We start from the raw sequence: 20,075 nt of genomic DNA on the forward strand, positions 1-20,075 counted from the left end.
TCCCTGCAAAACTGCGCCTCTTCCTTCGCCAGTCCCTGGGATCAGCATGAAATTCAGAATGTGCAATGCGCTTGTTAGAGTAGGTGGAGCCTGTTGCAAGCCTCTCCCGCTCTGTCGTAACAATGCAGGGTGGGTGGAGCTTAGGCAACAGGGGGTGGGGTCTAAAGTTTCATTTATTATTCTTTTTTTAAAAAAATTAAATTTACCGTATTTTTTGCTCTATAAGACTCACTTTTCCCCTCCTAAAAAGTAAGGGGAAATGTGTGTACGTCTTATGGAGCGAATGCAGGCTGCGCAGCTATCCCAGAAGCCAGAACAGCAAGAGGGATTGCTGCTTTCACTGCACAGCGATCCCTCTTGCTGCTCTGGCTTCTGAGATTCACAATATTTTTTTTCTTGTTTTCCTCCTCCAAAAACTAGGTGCATCTTGTGGTCTGGTGCATCTTATACAGCGAAAAATACGGTATATACCTCTGAAGATCGCAGGGCGGTTAACAAGACGAAGGGAAAATGAAGAGAAATATTGGGATTCTTAGGCAACAATTCCCCCCTTGGTTTATATTATCATCCCTGCACCAGACATGAGAATATTGACTAATAAATATTTCCGATTATCAAACAGAGGGCACATATATTTATAAAAGCTGTTCTGTTACCAAGATGCCATCTCAAACTCGGAATCCAGTTTCTTCTCCCTTCCTTAAAAAAAAAAAATGAGTCGGGATCTTCAAACGCTCCCATTCAAACTGAATCAATGTTTATTGACTACACCAGCTTTTCACATTAAAAAGAAAGAAAAGCACTCTTTTATGCACTAGAATTTCCGAATCCTTGGAAACCGAGGCTCTTTTTACACTAACTCAAAGCAGCTCCTGGCCATCTTAACATGCGTTTCTGCAGGAAATAAATAATTGGTCCCACATGGCCTTTAAAGCAAAATAAGCCAGGGGGAAAGATCCGTCAGGTGAGGGAAACACGGAGATTCCAGCACATGTATTAAGTCACCGTGATCTTTATGAACCAAAAAAGGCTCAATCTGAAGTTTCAGCAGGAGCGGGGGGGGGGGGGGGTTGCTCTTTGTTTTTAACACAGAGGGAAGGGGGGGGACGGCAACTTTGACAAAAAGCTGGAAAAAAGTGACCTATATCCTCTAGCAACTCTGGGCACAATGGAAAATCTTATTACAAAAAAAATAAAAATCCACCCTGTTTGAAGTTCAGCCAAGAAGCAATTAAAGATTAATCTCCACACATACACACACACTGCTCCAACCCCAGAGTCAGTAACAAAGCTCCTATTGATTACAAGCAGGCCAGGATTTGACCTTCACTTCAAGCTGGCTGAGCGACTGGGGTGGGAGGGGGGAGAAACCCACAGAGCAGCCACCATTTTGAAATGAGCACACACAGAAAGAGAAAAAAACTCCCAGCCACCCATTGAAGGTGATTATATAAACCGACGACTGGTCAACTGCAGAGGTTGTGTGTTTATTAAGGCCTCCTCTGTCTTCACGATATACATTTAAAGCAGCCTCATACCGCTTTAAACCATCATGGCTTCCCCCAAAGAATCCTGGGAGGTGTAGTTTGTTGCAGGTGTTAGGAAACACACGCATGCACCCAAATTCCTTCAAAGAGCTACAATTCCCAGCGTGGTTTAACTATCAGTCCCTCCTCACAGGGAACTCTGGAGGTTGTCCCTCTGTGAGGGGAACGGTGTGTGTGTCCTCCTAAGAGCTTTACGCACTCTTTACAAACTACATTTCCCAGGATTCTTTGGGGGAAGCCATGACTCTTTCTTTCATTTTTTTTATTCCCCCCCCCTTTTTATTGGTTTTCACATATTACTTTACAATACAGATGTACCAATGTGCCACGACTCTTTCAAGTGGCACCAGAGCACTTTAAAAGTGTGGTGCAGGTGTGGCTTTTGCCATATTCGCTAATTTCAGTGTGTCTATTCAGAGTAGGACTAACAGTAGACTTTTCCCCATAGTTGTACAGCTTTGGGGAGGAGCAAGTTCCCCCCACCTATTTTAGAACAAGTGTTCATACTTCGGACACATCTGAAAGCTGGTTGGGGGAGGCACATATATGCTTCCCAGGATGGTAGAGGCGTAGGTCTGTACGATAAAAAGGAAATAACCTTCCAACAGCCGCATGACAGCAGTGGGTGGGGCCAGAGGCAAAAGTGGGTGGGGCAACGAATGTAAATTTTGCGTGGGCAGGGCCTTTTCAGTGGTGGTCCCCTCGGTTGTGGAATGCCCTTCCTAGTTAGTCTCTATCATTATTATCTTCATCTCTGTCATTAACTTTCAGGATGAATGTGAAAGTTTGCCCTGACATTTGGTGACCGAAGAATACTATTCCTGGCAACCTTTGTGGTTGTCATTGTTTTTAGAATGTTTTTGCTGGTTCGTGTTTTTGTTTTGTTTTGTTTGGCTTTGTGTATCTGTTTGCCACCCTGCGCTGCTTGGGGAGAAAGGGTGGGATACAAATCTAACAAATAATAGATAAAAGAAGCAGATTGTCACAGGTCCAAGGGCCAGCTGAAAGCAAGAAAAGGGCTCGTACACCGCTGTGTAGAAGAAACCTGCTGAAATTCCTTCTTCTACTTGACCATTAAAGGGGAACAAGCTCACGGCAACCTTGTTTGTCACCAGGTCACCCCAAGGCCCAGCAGAAAAACATCTTCTGTGGTGAGAGTCTTATGTAATAACCACACACAACTGCCAAACGAAACAGGAGTTTTGAGGTTGGGGAAGCCTGTGGGAACCACAGCTTTTTAATGAATAAAAGCAGAAGTGAAGCAAGTAAAGTTTCATAGGCCAGACTTGAATTTAAAGTTGTGGGTCAAAACCAGCGCTATGAACTGGGCCCAGAAACTGGCAGCCGGTGCAAGCAGGCTTGGATCGGTGTCATATGCTCAATCATATGCCAAATTCTGCATCAGCTGAAATTCCCAAACTGTGTTCAGAGACAGCCCTACATATAACGCGTTGCAGTAATCTAACCTAGACGTTACCAGAGCATAGACAACAGAAGTTAGGCTATCCCTATCCAGTTGAAATAATAGGTCTGAGGGACAGTGGACTAGCCCTCTGCTGAAAAGGTTTGCTGACCCCTGGTCTAGTAGCACCTTAGAGACCAACTAAATTTGTTCTAAGTATGAGCTTTTGTGTGCATGCACACTTCTTCAGATACTCTGCTGCACACTTCTTCAAAAAGCACACGAAAGCTCACACCTAGAACAAACTTAGTTGGTCTCTAAGGTGCTACTAGACTATTTTATATATATATATTTTAAAAATTAAATTATTTTGACTGCATCAGACCATCACAGCTACCTACCTGAATCTATCCCTATCCAGATAAGTGTGCAGCTGGGCCACCAGCCAAAGCTCATGGAAAACACTCTGTGCCATCGAGGCCACCTGAGCTTCGAGCGACAGCAAAAGATCCAGGAGTACCCCCCAAGCTATGTACCCACTCCTTCAGAGGCAGTGTAACCCCATCAGGAGCATGTAACCTCCCATCCATCCGGTCTGGGGAACTGCCTCTTAACAGTGCCATAGTCTTTCCTGGATCAAGCTTCAATTTGTTGGCTCTCACCCAGTCCATTACCAAGGCAAAGCCATTGGTCCAGCACAGGCATAGGCAAACTCCAGCCCTCCAGATGTTTAGGACTACAATTCCCATCATCCCTGACCACTGGTCCTGTTAGCTAGGGATGGTGGGAATTGTAGTCCCAAACATATGGAGGGCTGGAGTTTGCCTATGCCTGGTCCAGCACTTCCACTGCCCTACCTGCAGATGTAAAGGAGAAATGGAGCTGAGTGTCATCAGCTGACAACGTACTCCGAACCTCCAGATAACCCCACTGAAGCTCCTTGAAGGAGCTTTTGGGTGGGTGCTTCAGATATGAACTTCTCTTTGGACTAAGCAAACAAACAAGTCCTTGCTGAGGAACCTGCCCATGGAGACACCGATGGGTTTGTACAGCAAGAGGCGTCGGGGACCAGGCCTGTCCAGAAGCCACAAGACTCCGAGAGAAGAGTCATGGGGCCTTATCCAAGACACGGAGGGCAAAGCTGTGGTTACTCAAATCCAAGGCATGTTGATGACTTCACATCCTCATTGCAGGGAGAAAGGAGGGTGCGTGATGACTCTGGTTTGAAAGAAGGTTCAGGGGCCTCAAATTGATTAAGCCTTTTGCTCACAAGACATGCACAGGGACACACCCTGCATTCATTGGGCCCTGGACAACGACCAACCCTGCATGGCTAGAAATGCTTCCCATTTCAAAAAGCGCCTGAAATGCAGATGGAAAACATTGCCTAGGAACGCCACAGACCCTTGGACCACCCTTTTCTCTCCCCACTTTTTCTAGGGCAGGTTGGCAACACAACTTGCGAACACAGCTTGCCTGCCAGCCACAAAACAGGAGGAGAAGGAGGAGGGGGAAATCCAGGATTAATCGCTCCTCTTTAAGGACTAGTAACATGCAGACAAAGCAAATGTATGCCAGTAGGCCTGTGCATAAGATTAGGGTTAGCTTTGTTATATTGCAGAGGGGAATTACAAGAGCTTGAAGGTGTTTCCTTATTTGCTGATTTAAAAGGAACACAAGAAACAACCCTATCTGCACTATATGTCTAAGGGTCTTATTAGACTACAAGTGTAACATGGGTCAACAGCAGCAAAAACAGCTAATGCTATTCTAGGTAAAGGTAAAGGGACCCCTGACCATTAGGTCCAGTTGTGAACGACTCTGGGGTTGCGGCACTCATCTCGCTTTATTGGCCGAGGGAGCCAGCGTACAGCTTCCGGGTCATGTGGCCAGCATGACCAAGCCACTTCTGGCAAAGCAGAGCAGCGCACGGAAATGCCATTTACCTTCCCACCGGAGTAGTACCTATTTATCTACTTGCACTTTGACGTGCTTTCAAACTGCTAGGTTGGCAGGAGCAGGGACCAAGCAATGGGAGCTCAGCCCGTCATGGGGATTTGATCCGCTGACCTTCTGATCGGCAAGTCCTAAGCTCTGTGGTTTAACCCACAGCACCACCCGCGTCCCTTAATGCTATTCTACGCTGCCTCAAAGGAAGCATAGTGCCACAATCAAGGTAAGCAATTGTTGGCATCTCTATGTCTTGAGAGACAATGGAGTGCACCTCCAGGGGGTGAAGTCAAACCGCTATGTTAGCAGCACTGAAGTGACCTTTCCAAGCCTGGGCAGCATGTCTGGAGAACCTGGGCTGTCCAGACAACAAGACACACACACCCTGTTGTCCTCGCTTATGTGGTCCAAAGGAAAGCAGAGCAATACTTTTGGTGCCAGTTTGGCTGCAGGAGGTGCCGGAAGGAGGTGTACAAGACACCATCCAACCGTCTTAGGAACTCCGCTCCAGAATTTTGCTACTCCTTAGCCTTTTCTTCTCCTGAAGATGTCCCACAAGGCAGCAGAGGTTTAGGATCAGAGTTTTCCTTTTCCTAGATGGGCTACCTTCCCATGTTGATGAGCCCCATCTGCCCCTCTATAGCACATGCAGAAACTGCCTTCTTGACCATTGGACCCACTGTTGGTCTCATCCATTCAATCTGCTGCATGCAGGGGAATCCCTAACTCACTGAGGGTTTGAGACTCAATGGCTACCCTCACCTCGTTTAGCCAACCAGTCAAAGCCATTCCTGTAGTCTGGCCACTGTCACATGCTGACAGCTTCTAAGAACTACAGGTGAGAGCTGAGTGCAGGGTGGGAACCAAAGGTGGACAAACTATCCCACTATTCTGCCTTGGTCAGACCACATCTGGAGCACTGTTTCCAGTTCTGCGCACCAAAATTTAAGGAGGATATTGACAAACTGGAATGTGTGCAGAGGAGGGTAACCAAGATGATAAGGTGTTGGAAACCAAGCCTTATGAGGAACAGTTGAGGGAACTGGGTATGTTTTGCCTGGTTAAAAAGGAGACTGAGAGGTGCCATGATACCCATCTTCAAATATCTAAATGGCTGGCTTGTTTTCTCCTGCATCAGAGGGTAGGACCCGAATCAATGGATTCAAGTTACAAGAAAGGAGATAAACATCAGGAAAAGCTTTCTGACAGAGCTTTTTGACTGTGGAACCTACTCCCAGGAGAGGTGGTTGATTCTCCTTCCTTGGAAGTTTTTAAGCAGAGGTTGGATGGCCACCTGTCATGTATGATCTAGTTGAGATTCCTGCATTACAGGGGGTTGGTCTAGATGTCCCTCGGGGTCCCTCCCAACTCTACAATTCCGATTCTATGCAGCCTTCCAGTTCTTAAACAGCCATGGCTTCCCCCAAGGAATCCAGGGAACCATAGTTTCTTACGTGTGCTGAGAGTTGTTAGGAGACCTCTATTTCCCTCACAGAGCTACAATTCCTGGGGTGGTTTAAGGGGAATAGAGGAAGGGAGAGAGCAAAGCAGATTTTTTAAAAAAATCAAGACAGCTTTTGCCGACATGAAAAAAGAGAGGCCGTTCTATTTTGATTTCTGGAAGATCTGGAGGGAATTCGTTCAAGCTTCTGTTTCAAAAGGATGCCGCTCCCTGGGGTTCAGCATCCCTTTGGTGATGGGGCTGTTTGAGATCAAAGACATAAACTCTCGTGTGCTGCAGCAAAGCACTACACACTCACACACCCCACAGCCACTGTTTCGCTTACTTCTAAATTCTCTCAAAGCGTAGAGGAAGGAGAATGAGCACAGGAGGTTATTTAGATTTCATTCTCCTTAAGAAAGAAAAAAAAAAGGATGAACACACCTGTAATTAAATTCACATAGGCCTGGTTCAGTTGTGTGAAATTTCGACCTGCTGTTGAACATTCGACTCGACTCCTCTGCCAAACAAACAAAAAAGCCCACTTCAGTTCCTGGGGGCATCAGACAATAGTAAATGCTGAATGCTACAGTAAATTAGCAGTGACGTGTAGGGGTAGCAGACAGAAGGCAGCTGAGAGATGAGACAAGACATATGGTCAAGGCAAGAAGAAAGTGGTTAGTGAAAAGGGAGCGTCAAGAGAAAGCAGTGGCTTGGCTTCTCAAGCTCACAGGCCAGGGCAAGGCAAAGCACATTTAAAGCACACAACTTCCCCCAAAGAATCCTGGGAACTGCAGTTGAACCCCTTGCAGAGCTACAACTTCCAGCAGCCTTAACAAATTACAGTTCCCAGGATTTAAATGTGCACCTGAGAATGTTGCTAGTGAATCCTGCTTCACCTACAAACACGCGCTTGTTGCACAAATTTCCTGGATCTGCCAAGGAAATCTTTCAGAAAAGGGCCGCTGAAAGGACCGAGGAGATGGAGCAGCTCCCCGATGGAAAAAGGTTGCAGCGTCCGGGAATTTTTTAGTTTAAAGAAAAGGCAAATAGGAAGTGGTGCCACGATAGAAGTTTATAAAAGTATTCATGGTGTAGAGGTAGTGGATAGAGAAAGGTTTTCTTCTCCATCTCTCGTAACACTAGAATTCCTGGACATCTGAACATGGGAAGATTCAGGACAGAGATTCAGGACGTGGTACACAGTTAAACTGTGGAACTCACTGCCACAAGAGGCAACGATGACCTCCAAACTAGATGGCTTCAAAAAAGGATTGGGCAAATTCAGGGAGGATAAGACTATTAAGGGCTGCTAGCCATGATGGCGATGCTCCAATGCTTCTGAATACCAGTTGCTGGAAACCACATGAGAGAAGAGAGCTCTTGTGCTTGAATCCTGCTTGTGAGTTTCCCACAGGCATCTGGCTGGCCACTGTGCTGAACTAGATGGGTCACTGGCCGGACCCAGCAGCCACTTCCGGGGGCACCGCCCCACAAAAAGAATGAAAACAAACTTCTGATGCTAGCTGGGAAATTGCACATCGCAGAAGCAAAGGTTTCAGAAGGAAGGCTAAAATTAGCAAGGTGTATTAATGAACTAAGATCATCTCAATTCATCACTAGCAGCCTATTCCCTCTCCCCTTCGCTCCCCTCTTCCTAATCACAAAGATTGCTTTCTGCATTCCCTCGAGAGAGGCCGTTAAATTCCTTGCCAATCAAAACGTACCTTCCAAAGTCACCGATAATGAAAGTCTGCACTTGAAGCATTTTTTAAAAAACGGGACGTGGGTGGCACTGTGGGTTAAACCACAGAGCCCAGGACTTGCCAATCAGAAGGTCGGGGGTTCCTATCCCCGTGACGGGGTGAGCTCCCGTTGCTCAGTCCCTGCTCCTGCCCACCTAGCAGTTCGAAAGCACATCAAAGTGCAAGTAGATAAATAGGTACCGCTCCGGCGGGAAGGTAAACGGCATTTCTGTGCACTGCTCTGGTTCACTAGAAGCGGCTTAGTCATGCTGGCCACATGACCCGGAAGCTGTACGCCGGCTCCCTCGGCCAATAAAGCGAGATGAGCGCCGCAACCCCAGAGTCGGCCACGACTGGACCTAATGGTCAGGGGTCCCTTTACCTTAAGTCTTAGAAACACACAGCTCTCTTAAGTAAGGCTGGGTGATATATTGTTATATCATCCCAAACCGGTTCCATATTGTAATATCCGTTTCATAATTTTGGACCTGGCATCATGGTGTGTGTGTGTGTGTGCGCGCGCGCGTTATGCAAAAATCACAATACAGGCGGAAATGTGAAGCCACCCAATGCCTCTACATAGTTCTATCCTTATTTCAGACATCATGACATATCAGTATATTGCAATGTTTAACTGGTGATATATCACAATGTTGAAAACCAGATACCCCCCAACCCTACTCTTTAAATTGGGATTTAAGACAAGGGGGTGATTTTTAACATAGTTTTTGCAGGAGAATAGTTTTTTCAATTTTTTTTATGTTATTAAGGACACCTCAGTACTTGTTACTATTTAACTTTATTTTATGAGGGGTGGGGTGGGAATTCTCCTTGCCTTTTGCACAAAAGGCATCTATCATATTTAGAAATATGCACTGAGAAAATGATCCAATATAATAAAATGAATAACGAGAGAAGCACGAACCAAGCAAGGAATTCCTCAACCAATCAGGGCTCTTTAAACAAGAATGACCTGAGTAACAAATCTAGAGGAAGTGAAACGAAACTGGCTCCCTCGGAGTCGTGTTTGTCCTCCACATAGTTAATTTAATAATTAAATGTATATCCTTCCCTTCCACCCCAAAAAGCCAGGGTGGCAAACAGCATGTTATGAAACAATTACCGTATTTTTCGTCCCATAGGATGCTCCGTCCCATAGGACGCACCTAATTTTTTTTTTTGGGGGGGGGGGAAATAAAGGAAAACAATTTTCCTTTATTTCCCCCCCAAAACCAGGTCGGGGAACAGCGGGATGGCAGCGCTGCGCCTCCCCGCTGTCCCCCGAGCTTGTGGGGCTGGCCGATGTCTGCCCGGCGCGCTGGGCGCTCTGCTTCAGGGCACCCTGCTATCCACAGCGTGGGGAGCCCCACGGGAACTCCCGCAGGGCTCCCCACGCTGCGGATGTCTGCCCGGCACGCGGGGCGCTCTGCTTCAGGGCACCCTGCGCGCCGGGCAGGCTGCTATCCGCAGCGTGGGGAGGCCCGCGGGAACTCCCGCGGGCTCCCCAGGCTTGCTGATAGCTTCCTGAAGCCTGGAGAGCGAGAGGGGCCGGTGCACACCCACCCCTCTCGCTCTCCAAGCTTCAGCGAAAGCCTGTATTCGCCCCATAGGACGCACGCAGATTTCCCCTTCATTTTTGGAGGGGAAAAAGTGTGTCCTATAGGGCAAAAAATACGGTAAGACATATCTTCCAACATGTCTCCAATGAAAACAGGGACATCCTATTCAATAATAATAATAATAATAATAATAATAATACAGTGGTACCTCGGGTTAAATACTTAATTCGTTCCAGAGGTCCGTTCTTAACATGAAACTGTTCTTAACCTGAAGCACCACTTTAGCTAATGGGGCCTCCTGCTGCCGCTGCACTGCCGAAGCACAATTTCTGTTCTCATCTTGAAGCAAAGTTCTTAACTTGAGGTAATATTTCTGGGTTAGCGGAGTCTGTAACGTGAAGCGTATGTAACCTGAAGCATATGTAACCCAAGGTAGGTAAAGGTAAAGGGAACCCTGACCATTAGGTCCAGTCGTGACCGACTCTGGGGTTGCAGCGCTCATCTCGCTTTATTGGCCAAGGGAGCCGGCGCACAGCTTCCAGGTCACGTGGCCAGCATGACTAAGCCGCTTCTGGCGAACCAGAGCAGCACACGGAAACACCGATTACCTTCCCACCGGAGCGATACCTATTTATCTACTTGCACTTTGACATGCTTTCGAACTGCTAGGTTGGCAGGAGCAGGGACCAAGCAGCGGGGATTTGAACTGCCGACCTTCTGATCGACAAGTCCTAGGCTCTGTGATTTAACCCACAGTGCTGCCCGCATCCCACTGTAATAAAAACATTTACCAATGTAAATGTTGTTGTTTTATACCAGCTTCAAACATATATAAAAACATAATAAAACATTGAACATCAAAATTTAAGAGTCACAACAATCTTTTCCCCCACCCTCTCCTTGCTTTCTGCTAAACACACACATGCACGCGTGCACACACAACTGCAGTTGAGCTACTGTTTGCGTGACCAGGGTAAAAAATAAATAAATACATCCTCAATCTCAATTCCAGGCCCCTACGGTGCCTATGGCAACTGGCATCCGTCGCCTTGGAAACTAATCTCGTGGTATTTGAACAACGTAACAAGGGCCTTTAATCTCCCAAACACTGTAAATCTTTATTCTCACCCGCTTGGCGAGATCCAGAAGAGGCAATATAAAAAGCTTGTTGTTCCCACCTGGAAAGGGAGCTCCCTTGACTAGGGTTTTGTATACACGGGGTGGTTGTGTGTGTTTTTCTCTCCCCCAACTCAAAAGGGAGGGCAGCGCGGCCTACGGAGAGAGGCCTACCGTCAAGTAAATAATTAGTCACATTTCATGAGGCAAAAAATGCGTTCCCCGAGGCGTTGGGGACTCGGGAGAGCTGCACACTCAGCGTTTCCACGCTAACCTGTTCCCCACATTTAAAAACAAAAGCATGGGTTATTAATTTGCACTTATATTCCACCTTTCCTCCAAGGGGCTCCAGGTGGAGTAGACATAATCATCTTCTTCTTATTATTAGTAGTAGTAGTAGTAGTAGTACGCTGCCCATCTAACTGGGTTGCCCCAGCCACTCTGGGCAGCTTCCAAGAAAATATAAAAACAAAGTAAAACATCAAACATTAAAAACTCCCCTATACAAGGCTGGCTTCAGATGTCTTCTGAATGTCATATCACTGCTTATCTCCTTGACATCTGGTGGAAGGGCGTTCCACAAGGTGGGTGCCACTACTGAGAAGGCCCTCTGCCTGCTTCCCTGTAACTTCCGCCCTCGTTTTATCCTTGCAGCAGTCCTGCGAAACAGCATTTGAAATTCGCCAGGCGCATTTTGCACCTGTCTATCGGCCACTTGCAACCAAGTGAAGATGCTAGGGTGCCTCTGGAGGTGCATGCCTGGAGATCATTGGATCTGGAGTGTTTTCACACACTAGCAACACATCTTCTATCGTGCTATTTTATCTGCACAATCCGAACAAATTTCAGGAACCAAAAAGTCATATTGAGAAACACAACTTTTGAGCCGTCTGTCCCCCGAACAACAACTAGACATTACATATTGGTGACTGTAACCCTTGCTTAAAGATTTATATACACTACCTTGCTTAAAGATTTATATACACTACCTGTGAGAGTTTCTAACACTACCTGTGAGGTAGAAAAGGTTGAAAAAATGAGGGAGGGAGGGAGAGACCCCCAAAGTCATCCAGTGAGTTTGATGGCTTGAGTGAAGATCTGAAACAGAGGCCCCATTTGCACTATACAGTGGTACCTCGGGTTCCAGACACTTCATGTTCCAGACACTTCACGTTACAGACTCCACTAACCCAGAAACAGTACCTCGGTTTAAGAACTTTGCTTCAGGATGAGAACAGAAACCACGCAGCAGCGGCGCGGCAGGCCCCATTAGCTAAAGTGGTACCTCAGGTTAAGAACTGTTTCAGGTTCAGAATGGACCTCCAGAACGAATTAAGTTCTTAACCCAAGGTACTTTGAAAGCACTATTATACAGTAGTACCTCATGTTCTTAACCTGAAGCACCACTTTAGCTAATGGGGCCTCCTGCTGCTGCCATGCCACCAGAGCCCAATTTCTGTTCTCAACCTGAAGCACTATTTCTGGGTTAGCGGAGTCTGTAACCTGAAGCATATGTAACCTGAAGCGTATGTAACCTGAAGTACCACTGTACAACATTAACTGTTTGTGGCTTCCCCTAAGGCATCCTGGGAACTGTAGTTTGTTAAGGGTGCTTAGGATTGTTAGGAGACCCCCCTTTCCACTTCACAGAGCTAAAATTCCCAGGGTGCTTTAACAATCAACCCCTCTTCAGAGGGAGCTGTGGGAATTGTAGCTCTTGGGAGGGGGGTAGGCAGGGCCTGCTAATAACTCTCAGCAGCCTTGGGAAAGAAACCACACCTCCCAGGATTCTTGTACGGAAGCCATGACTGAATGAAGCAGTTTCATGGTGCTTTAAATGTACAGTGTAGTTGGAGCCCAAGGCTCGCCTTCAGCTATGAGTCAGACCACAGAACAATCCCTAACGACTCGAGGAAGCTGCCTTACACCAGCTCAGACATTTTGGCTGCCTAACTCAGTATTGTCCACTCCCAACCGTCAGAGGCTCTCCAGAGTCCCGTTTCCATCACCCGCTCCCTAATCCTCTTTAATCAGGAGATGCAAGGGATTAAACCTAGGACCTTCTGCATGAAAAACATGTGCTCTACCACTGATCTGTGGATTACTTATTACTAGCAGCCTCGTACCTGCTGCCGATGCTCAGGAATTCAAAAAATCAGTGCAGTTTTGAACCCAGCGGCTAAAGACCAGTGGTTACAGTCCACCATATTGATTCAAATTGCCATCCGACTGTATCCAGCCATGAAAACCTATCCCTTGGACTCAGGAACCGTCATAGAAAAATTGGTTAAAATCAGTGCAAATTTGAAAGGTGCGGTCTCTGAGGCTCGGTGTCAGGAGACTTTGTGGTAGTTTGTAGAGGAAAGCAAGGCCCTTGCTGTGTCATTAAGTCCAAAGAAGAGCACATCGGAGCAACTCTTCTGCTACCCGAGACCTGTCCATGGTGCTGAAGGACCCAGATCTGACCACCTTTGGTGCTCTGATTCAATGTTCTCAGTCCCTCTAACTTGCTGGTTCCTGCTCTCTCCTGCTCTCTCTGCTCCAGACCCCTCTATGGGTTTAGCCTTGTCAGGATTTATCAATCGGAAGGTGAAGGAGCATATCCCAAGATTCTTTGGGGAAAACTTAAAAGTGGTATGATTTGAATGTATGGGGCAGATGGGGCCTCAGTGACAGAGCACGTATTTTCCATGCAAAGCCTCCTATGCTCAATCCCCAGCTGGGAAAGACTTCTGTCCGAATCCCTGACGAGCAGCTGCCGGTCAGTGTTGACAGTACTGGGCTAGATGGACCAATGTTCTGACTCCAGTGGAAGGCAGCACCCTATGCTGCTACATGCTGGAGACTGAGGCCAGGAAATAGAGGCTGTGCCTAGCAAATAGGGACAGCTGGAGCATATGCTGTTTGCAGATGAATATTTGGTGTACAGAATACTAATTACCTGAGCATCTCAAGATCCACAGCTAAACAGTGGATTTTGCACCACAGACCCTCCAAATGTCCTGATTTTCCAGGGACAGTCCTAGATTTACAGAAGCCACCCCAGTTTCTGATTTGATCCTGGAATGTCCTGCTTTTCCTTAGGACATCCCTATTTTCATGGGAGAAATGTTGGAGGATATGGAGTTATGCGACCCCTGAGCCAAGGAGATAAGTAACTATACAACCTTGAGAAGACATCTGAATGCAGCCCTGTATAGGGACGTTTTTAATGTTTAATGTTGGAAGCCACCCAGAGTGGCTGGGACAACCCGGTCAGATGGGTGGGGTGTAATAATAATACTAATTCAGTGGTACCTCGGGTTACATACGCTTCAGGTTACATACACTTCAGGTTACAGACTCCACTAACCCAGAAATAGTACCTCAAGTTAAGAACTTTGCTTCAGGATGAGAACAGAAATCGTCCTCCAACGGCGTGGCAGCAACGGGAGGCCCCATTAGCTAAAGTGGTGCTTCAGGTTAAGAACAGTTTCAGGTTAAGAACAGACCTCCAGAACGAATTAAGTTCTTAACCCGAGGTACCACTGTACTAATACTAATACTAATAATGGAATAGGGTGTTCCTATTTTCATTGGAGAAATGTTGGAAGGTATGTCAGCAACTTACAGGTTTGTAAAAAGGGGATTTGATAAATTCAGTGGGATAAAGGTTCTCAGCTGCACCAGCCATAATGCTTGCTTACAACCTGCAAGACCAGCAGTAGTAATGGCTCTAATATGCCTGGGGAAGGTAAATCAAGAGAGGACTTTTGCTGTTGAGTCCTGCTTGTGAGTTTCCCAGAGGCATCTGGCTAGTTGCTCTGGAATATAGAATGCCAGACTAGATGGGCCTTGGCCTGATCCTGCAGCCATGCACTTCTTGCTCCTCCTTCCCTTCCTGCATTCCTACTAGGGAAAGTGGGGGAGACGAAACCTCCTCTTCAGACAACAAGGAATTTGGTACGCCAGCAAACGCTCCCTAATCTCCTCCCCGCAACTCTTAAAAGGCTTCCCGTTTTCCACGGCGCTCAAATCTTATCACGTCTTATTTGCATATTGCATAAATATTTATTTGCTTCTAATCCTGCAAACAAAACTTGCCTTCAGGGTGGTGGGGGAAGGAATGAAAATGATATTTTTAAAAAAAGAAGTAGCAGCAGCGACTCTTAATCAGAAACGGCAGCCTTTGGGAAGCTAGAAACAAAAATGGCATGGCGGACTTTACCAGAGGAAGGAGATGGTTGTTGCCACCAGAGCAGGACTTTCAGGCAGCTGTCAAGGCGCCTCCTAAGAAGAACAAGCAGGAGACTATTCCATAGCTAGCGTGCCACCACTAAGAAGGCCCTCTCTCCCTGGTGGCCTACGCCCACTGTTGAAGGCTACTAAATTTAATGGACTGATTGACACGACTGTTCTAAAATTATTCAGGGTGTGGTCAGAGATAAAGTTTTTCTTCCTATCTCCTTTTACTAGAAACTGACGGGTAAAAGCTTCAGGGCACACACAAGAAAGCACTTCTTCATTCAAGGAGTAATGAGTATCTGCTGAAAGATGTGGTCGTTGGAAGTGCAATAGCAGGGATCGTTCAGTTTGCAGATCAAGGGTTAATTCTGTTGGTACTAATGTTAACTAGCCTGGGGTGGGGCAGGTGGTATTGCTTAGCAACCAGGCAGAGTGGCATGATCTTTGCTGAGGTGGCACATGCTCTGATTGGCTGTGTCGTTCTGAGGGAGATTTCCTCTGTATGTTTGGTTGAATATCTCCTCACTATGTACAAAGCCCGAAGTAAGAAAGATAAAACCTCCCTGTCCCTTTCTCCTCGAATTATACGCTGTTTCTGTTCAAGTTTTTTCAGTAAAGTGTTGTCGGGATTTTTCTTTCTGGACTCTGTTAAGCAGCTTTGCTACCAGGGGTGATGGCTGCCCTTTAAGCAATCAGATAAATCTATGGTGAAGGAATTAGTATGGCTACTAATTATACCTGTATTAGTAGTAGAGAGTCAGAGGGATCATGCCTCTGAATTTCAGCTGCCAGGGAACAAAAGGGCTATTGCACTCATGTCCTGCTTCCCATAGGTAGGGAAACGGGATGCAGGATTAAATGGACCACTGAGCTCATCCGCCACATCTCATCGTATGATCTTAGGTCAGCCACTAGCAGGCAGTAACAAAAAATGACGCTCCGCAATTCCCCCCCAAGAGGTATCAGGGCAAATGGGATCACCCAGATCTAAAGGCCTCTCCACATAAATCAAGACACTGGAGCCTCGCTTGTGACAGTAACCATCAGACGCCACTCCTAATTATATCTTGCCATGGCCCAAAGGATGAAGGGCAAAACACATTTGCCGGTACCTAGACTTCTCCTCCTGTGATCAAAGTGCTTGCGATCGGAAGAAGCATAAACCCGAAAAAGTGACTCTCGTTTTCTCTCGAAAACAGCTTCTCCTTTTTCTATCAGCAGCACATGGAGACAGAAGATGAGTTGCAAGAGGTGAGGGGGATCTGAGAAAGTCACGCAGGAAATCAGAAGCAGTATTTGCTGCCAAGCCATTTCCCGGCCGAAGATGACTGCAAGGAAGAAATCTCCAGGAACCAAAAGGAGGATGGAGATGAGAAAGCTTTGCATGCTGCTATTTTTTGACACGAAGAGCAAATACTGGAAGAACAGCCTTATTTATTCCTTCTCCTGTCTGTAGTACCTGCACCTTTCAGGAGAGGAACCACATAAACGTATGCAAACACCTCCACCTGACAGCTTCGTGTCAGAAGCTCTCTTCTGTTGAGCCAGTCTAGTTCAGTATTATCTGCACAGAGTAACTGGCAGTGATTTCCCAAGGTTTCAAGCAAGGGGTGCAATTCAGATGTGCAGGTTACTGTGTTAAGTTTTCATGGTTGCAGCGGTGGCTCCCCTGTCCATTTTCTAATGTTCCTTTTGCACTGCATTCCCTGTTTGTTGTGTTATAGAACTGTGGCTTTTTGATTGATACAGCACCATGTCATTCTAAATTTCACACGCACCCTGGGCATGGAGTGGCACGACAACAAGAGCCAATGGACATGCTGCCTCCATTAATGCTTCTGCTCCCCCATGATTTACCCATGGAAATGTTGGTAAATAGCTACACTGGAATATTTTCCCAGATTATGCTAGACAGCATTCTCCATGAAGACCACAGGGAAATTACAGGGCAAAAAAACTCTCGTGATTTTCCAGGGAGTTGCAAGCAGTGTTAGAAACTCAGATATATAAGCTAATTGCCAAACGGCGCCTTAAACCTAGGTTACGGTTGCCACAATGGAATGTCTAGGCACCTTCTTTTTGCAATTGATTTCGTTAATAATAATAATAATAATAATAATAATTCATTTCTATACAGCTTTATAGTCTAAAGAAAAGCATCTCAAAGCACTTTACAACACATTGAAACATCAAATAAAACAGTCCAGGATAAAAGAAATGAAAGCTTCAGGAAAAATCCTTCTCTAAGTGACATTTTGCTTTCCCCATATTTATTCCTGCCTGAGACCCTGAGGTGCTGCTGCCAGTCAGTGTAGGGAATGCTGAAAGAGATGGACCATTGATCTGATTGGCTGTAAGGCTATTACCTCTATTCCTCTTCCATAGACAGTGGGAGGGAGGCCTTGGAAGCTGCCAAAAACCCTTAGCATCTGAACAGCAGACCAAGTAAGTAAACAGATCACTTGATCACGATCTCTCTAACGATGCTGAGAAGGATCGCATTTCTCTTTAAAGCATACCAACTATTTTTCAGGGAGCATCCATATATATTTTATGCAATTCAGTGTCCTCGGCTGCCCTGGGCAACGTACATGGACATCCAATTCCTTCCTCTGCAATTTCACTTCTATCGGCTGCCTGGGCACGTAACACTAAGCCATGGTTTGCTTTAACAATGCTTGGCTGAACAAACCAGGTTCATTCTCACAGACGGGCCAAGTAACCCTGGCTTGTTCCACTCAACATTGGCTCCATTTTCAGTCTACTCTTACCTTGCCCCTCTGTAGCAGGGTGAGCCTCTGGGGCAGGGCTCTGAAACAAGCCAGGGTTGTGGATTGGATGCAGTGGGAGAGCACGGTTAATGAAAGCCAAGATTCGCAATCCAAACAAACCATAGTTAGCTGGCCTGGGTGGTTTTGGGTGTACAAACCATAGTTAAGCCAAACCATGGGGTAATGTTATGTGTGAACCTGACCATGTAGCTGAGGTAGTTGAGAAGGCATATTTGATACGCCACAACAGAGGGGCCATCGTTGGTAAACAGGGACAACAAACAGAGGCATAAATATAGATGATTACAGTGACATATCGTCAACTGATAGCAATTCCCCAACCCCCGCAATGGCAGTCGCTGTTTTAAGATTCTGCCGTCCTTTTTCTGTCTTAGGCTGAACTTCTAAAGCAGAAGGACGGGATTGGGGGGGACGAACCATATTTGGCTTTGGGCAAATTGCTTGTTTTGATTCCCCCTAGCAGCATCTTTATTCATTTTCAAAATGGTTCCTTTTGTCTCTAATTTAGCGGTTTGAGAATTGTGCTCCTGGAAGGGAGGAAAGGGGAGGGAAAGGAAAACTCCTCCGCTTTGATGTTTGTAATTCATTAACGATATTGGTGCTTCTCGAAACATCACTGTCTTGTTCCCCGTGGGAATGACACCTGCATAAATGCAAACCTCTCAGCAGAGATGCTTACAGACCACTTCACGATGAAAGCTGACTTGGGTAATACACAAACTGACTCTGAATGCAAGCAATGTAAACATATATGGAGCTTGTCAAAAGCAGAGTGGGACGGGAGGGGGGCAGCGGGGTAGATAAATAATAGGGCCTTTTCTTTTCTTTTGCATTAGTGCAGGAAAAGGGTTGTACAGTGGTACTTTGGTTGTCGAACTTAATCCATTCTGGGAGTCCGTCCGACTTCTGGAACCGTTCGAAAACCAAGGAGCTTTTTCCACTCAATCGGAAGCCAGGAGCTTTTTTCGCTCAGTCGGAAGCCAGGGAAACTGCATTGGACATTTGGCTTCCAAAAAACGTTCACAAACCGGAACTCTTACCCTTCTGGGCTTGCGGCATTCCGGAGCTGCTTTGTTCAGGAGCCAAGCCATTTGACAACCAAGGTACCACTGTACTTTTAAATTTTTTGCAGAGCTTTAGTAGCTGCAGTGGCCATAATGAATGAAAAATCAATAGGCTCTTACATTTTATCTACCCATTACACAGAATGAGGTGTTAGTCTTAGCCCTATTTAGACATTAAGATTGCAGGCGGGGTGGGAGGGAGAGATGCATGCTGTCCACATACTAAGGGCATGATGGCACAATGTTCCAGCTCTGTATTTCCCAGAGATGCAAATCTGTAGATATGTCCCACAGATATTGCAGGAAATTCAAGCAAGGGTGGAGAGCAGCACAGTCTGCCCTGTTCTCTCTTTAAAAAGGTAAAGGGACCCCTGACCATTAGGTCCAGTTGTGACCGACTCTGGGGTTGCGGCGCTCATCTTGCTTTATTGGCCGAGGGAGCCGGTGTACAGCTTCCGGGTCATGTGGCCAGCATGACTAAGCCGCTTCTGGTGAACCAGAGCAGCGGCTGGTTGGTCTAGCCAGTCAAACTTCCTGTTACACCTGGCTGGAGCATCCTTCCTTGCATGCGACTAGTGGGTGGGCATGACCTTTCCAGACCTGGAAAAGGCCAAGGCATGCTGCCACGTTCTCTCTTTTCCATCTTCCTTTCCTCCTGCGAACTTCCTGAACTGCTGGCTGCCAGCCAAGCAGTCCCCCAGGTCATCTCCCTTATGGGGTAATAATAATAATAATAATAATAATAATAATAATAATAATAATTTATTTATACCCCACCCATCTGGCTGAGTTTCCCCAGCCACTCTGGGCGGCTCCCAATCGAGTGTTAAAAACAATACAGCATTAAATATTAAAAACTTCCCTAAACAGGACTGTCTTCAGATGTCTTTTAAAGATAAGATAGCTGCTTATTTCCTTCACATCTGAAGGGAGGGCGTTCCACAGGACAGGCGCCACTACCGTGAAGGTCCTCTGTCTGGTTCCCTGTAACCTCACTTCTCACAATGAGGGAACCACCAGAAGGCCCTTGGCGCTGGAACTCAGTGTCCGGGCTGAATGATAGCGGTGGAGACGCTCCTTCAGGTATACTGGGCCGAGGCCGTTTAGGGCTTTAAAGGTCAGCACCAACACTTTGAATTGTGCTCGGAAACATACTGGGAGCCCATGCAGATCTCTCAGGTTATGTGGTCCCGGCGGCCACTGCCAGTCACCAGTCTAGCTGCCGCATTCTGGAA

At 46.5% G+C, this 20,075-nt stretch overlaps 1 protein-coding gene across 3 annotated transcripts in view; it reads right to left on the minus strand.

Moving 5' to 3' along the window:
* GTF2IRD1 (GTF2I repeat domain containing 1) overlaps positions 1 to 20,075 on the minus strand; it is an 88,062-nt gene that overhangs the window by 53,283 nt on the left and 14,704 nt on the right. Inside the window, exon 1 of one of the 3 annotated variants that reach the window (XM_079955506.1) lies at positions 6,785 to 6,858. The exons of the other annotated variants lie outside the window; for them this stretch is intronic. The gene's annotated coding sequence lies outside the window, so the exon portion shown is untranslated. Of the gene's footprint in view, positions 1 to 6,784; positions 6,859 to 20,075 lie in introns of those variants that run through there. 3 annotated transcript variants of the gene reach the window in all.

This window comes from Podarcis cretensis (genome assembly GCF_951804945.1).
Source record: "Podarcis cretensis genome assembly, chromosome: 15".
In the NCBI taxonomy this organism is placed as follows: Eukaryota; Metazoa; Chordata; class Lepidosauria; order Squamata; family Lacertidae; genus Podarcis; species Podarcis cretensis.